The sequence below is a fragment of the Lipotes vexillifer genome, unplaced genomic scaffold (assembly GCF_000442215.2).
Source record: "Lipotes vexillifer unplaced genomic scaffold, Lipotes_vexillifer_v1.1 scaffold298, whole genome shotgun sequence".
Taxonomy (NCBI): domain Eukaryota; kingdom Metazoa; phylum Chordata; class Mammalia; order Artiodactyla; family Lipotidae; genus Lipotes; species Lipotes vexillifer.
The window spans coordinates 3274142-3278010 of NW_006793272.1; the positions used below are offsets into that span (position 1 = coordinate 3274142).

The following is a 3869-nucleotide window of genomic DNA, read 5'->3' on the forward strand; positions in this document are numbered from 1 at the left end:
CTAACTTCAAGTAACTTTATTCAGTATTAGTTTTCTAATCTATAAAATGGAGATAAAATGCATCGTTCACTGGGTTATCATGAAAAGTAAACAAGACAAAATGTATGTAGCAGAGTGAAAATATATCACTTCAATAGTTGGTAACAGAATTTCTCTTATGAAAGGAACTGTCTTTATTTAGAAAAAGTTAACTGCTTATTTAGACTGGGTACAGTGTATTTTCTATTGATGGTACATGACAAGGTAAGGCTCACTAAGCCCCTCCCCACTTTTAGGGGTTCTGGGATGAAAGATTTTGATATTCTCAGTATGTTGGGGGATCAAGTTGGAGCAAGGACTCCCCAGCAGCTGAGGGCCTCTCTCGTGCTCTTGCTGGGGCTGGAGATCCAGGGGCTCTCACTCCTCAGACGCTCCCACCCTTTTGCTGCAGCTAGACAAAGTGTTTGTTAAGGGCAATGCCAGCCCCAGCATCCAGGGAGGAAGAGTGGGGTGTCACTGCTAAAATCGCAATAGAAAACTTGGTTCTCAGTGTAGCCCAGTGTGGTCTTTAGGGTGCCTTCCAATGCCCGCTTTACCTCTTCTTGATAATATCATATTTAGCAGCTTTCTCCGGGCCTCACATCAGATCTATGTCAAACACATTAGGGATGGAGGCATGGAAGGCCATGCCGGCGAATTTCCAATTCAGCTCAGGGATGTCCTTGCCCCAAAGCCTTTGGCCGTGCCAGTAGAAGCAGAGATGATGTTCTGGGCAGTTCCTCATCTATCAGAGTACAGTTTTCCAGTGAGCCCATCAGTGGTCTTCTGGATGGCAGTGACAGTATGAACTGTGGTCATGAGTCCATCCACAGTGACATTGGCCAGGGGTGCCAAGCAGGTGGTAGTGCAGGAGGCATTGCTGACTATCTTGAGGGAGTTGTACTTCTTATGGTTCATGCCCATCACAAACATGGGGCTATCAGCAGAAGGGACAGAGATGATGAGCCTTTTGGCTCTACACTTCATGTGAGGCCCAGTCTTCTCCAAGGTAGTGAGGGCACCAGAACATACTCAGCACCAGCAGCACCCCATTTGATATTGGCAGGATATTGCTCCTGGAAAATGGAGGTGGGCTTTCCACTGATGACAAGCTTCCCTTTCTCAGACTGGACTGTGCCATTGAACTTGCCACTAGTGGAATCACACCAGAATGTGTAAACCTTGTAGTTGTAGTCAGTGAAGCAGTCATCAATGGTAATACTCACTTTGCCATAGTTAAAAGCAACCCTTGTGACCAGGTGCCCAGTACAGCCAAATCCATTTACTGTGACCTTCACCATTGTGTCTTAGGGACATTGCTGGTATTGCACAAGAAAATGTGGCTGTCTGTTGAATGGGGAGGAGCAGAGAAACTAAACTACTTATTTAGATATTAAGATAAGGTCCTGAAACTATGTTTTAGAAAAAGACGATAAAAAATAATTAAAACTCTGCTTGAGAAGTGAATAGATTTTGTGGGTCATGAGGAGAAAGAAGAGAGAGAGAGAATCAATTGAAATTATGGAATTCTGAGCTATGGAGGAGTAGGTGGCTCAAACTGTTCAGTGTTAGGGTGGCCAAATCTGTTAAGAACATAAGTAACTAATTTTAATTTCTTGGTGTTCTTGCCATGTAAAATTCTTCTACCTGCTCAAAGCTTTACGCACAAAAAATGTCTTTTGTAAATAGTAGAGAATAAGATTCAGATGTCAGTAAAAGCAGAGGCTTAAATTCAGAAGTAAAAAAATAAAAGTCCCTAGAAGCACAGGAATCTTGGGGCAAGTGTTGGGCTCGAAAGAATGAATAATAGATACTTAAACTAATTTATCTAAATGTCAAAAGCCAGAGTGACCTCTGCCAATATTTGGGCTACTTGTATAATTAATATGTAAAAGGGCGTGTATTAAGCCTTCAGGAAATATTAACTGCTGTTGTATAAAATGTAGATAAATGTTGGATTGTACTCTAGGAATGATTGAGCTGAAGTGATAAAAAGAATAAGTAGAGGTTCAAATACCACCTTCCCTTTTCCCCATAGTTGAAATTAGTTGGTACTTCCTTGACACTTCCAAAGGAAAATTCATATGCATGGCTGCCTCCTCTAGAACACTGTGAGTTTCTTGAGGGTACAGGACATTCAATATTAATTGAATGTGGTGAGCAATTCATTCCTATTGCTCAACACAAGACATTGTGTGCAATAGACTGTCAAACAAACCACAGTGACCAACAACATGAGAAGATAGAGAAACCCTGGAAATGTAGTATAGACATACTTCACAGATATTGTGGGCTTTGTTCCAGACCACTGCAATAAAGTGAATATCACAATATAGCAAGTCATGAATTTTTTTGTTTCCCAGTGCATATAAAAGTTATGTTTACACTATACTGTAGTCTGTTAAGTGTGCAATAGCATTATGTCTAAAGAAACAATGTACATACCTTAATTTAAAAAATACTTTATTGCTAAAAAATGTTAATCATCTCTGAGCCTTCACCGAGTAGTAATCTTTTTATAATAGTAACATCAAAGAATCACTGATCACACATCATCATAACAAATATATTAATAATGAAAAAGTTTGAAATATGGCAAGAATTGCTAAATTGTGACAGACTTGATGTGAACAAATGCTGTTGGAAAAATGGCACCAGTAGACTTGTACAACACAGGATGGCTGTAAACCTTCAATTGTAAAAAATGCAATATCTTCAAAACCCAATAAAATGAAGCATAATAAAATGATATATGCCTGTAATATGAATATATCTTTATATCATCTGCTGCCTTCTTTGGCCACCTTGGGACTAGGTCATTTTCTTATATCCCGCAAAATAGAGGCCATAGCCATACTTTGGTGTCTATATTGCAAGTTGAGGGAAATGTACTCCTGTGAGTTTTATTCATGTGTGACAAAGGGACAGTTACCTATAAAGTACACAGAAAATAATAATTTTATTCTTTTAGGCCCTCCTTGTTTTTCATGTTTATGAACTATCTTAATCTTAGATGAGTAATATTTTAATTTTTTCTCTATTATGTTTAATAGAGAAAATCTTGCTCCTTAAAACCTTGTTCCAGTGATTCAGTATTCATATTGATTTTTTACTTATTTTATTTTTATTTTTGGCTGCACTGGGTCTTTGTTGCTGCATGGGCTTTCTCTAGTTATGACAAGCGGGCACTACTCTGTTGCAGTGCACAGGTTTTTCATTGCAGTGGCTTCTTTTGTTGTGCAGCACAGATTCTAGGCACACAGCCTTCAGTAATTGTGACGTGTGGGGTCAGTCATTGTGGCTCATGGGCTCTAGAGTGCATGCTCAGTAGTTGTGGCACATGGGCTTTGTTGCTCCACAGCATGTGGGATCTTCCCGGACCAGGGATCGAACCCGTGTCCCCTGTATTGGCAAGGTGATTCTTAACCACTGCATCACCAGGGAAGTCCTGATTTTTTAAAATAGTGGTGTACCATTTTAGCTTGGCTGTCAGAGAGTTAAAATAAATACATATATGTAAAATATATCGGAAGTATTTATGCCTATTACAATTTTTTGCTTTTCATGTGTATGAACTAATTAAAATAAATTATCCAGGTAATAAAGACTCTTACAAGAAAGAAAATCTCAGAACCAGATGGCTTCACTGGTGAATTCTTTCAAAAATTTAAAGAGGAATTAATACCAATCCTTTTCAAACTTTTCAGACATATGGAAATCACTCAATGTGATATACCACATTAATAGAAAAAAGGATAAAAATTACATGGTCATCTCAATAGATGGTGAAAAAAATATTTGACAAAATTCAACACATTTTTATGATTAAAAATACTCAACAAATGAGTTAT

At 38.5% G+C, this 3869-nt stretch overlaps 1 pseudogene; it reads right to left on the minus strand.

Moving 5' to 3' along the window:
* Positions 1–430: 430 nt before the first annotated feature.
* On the minus strand, positions 431–1319 carry LOC103080177 (glyceraldehyde-3-phosphate dehydrogenase pseudogene; annotated as a pseudogene).
* Between the last annotated feature and the right edge of the window lie 2550 nt (positions 1320–3869).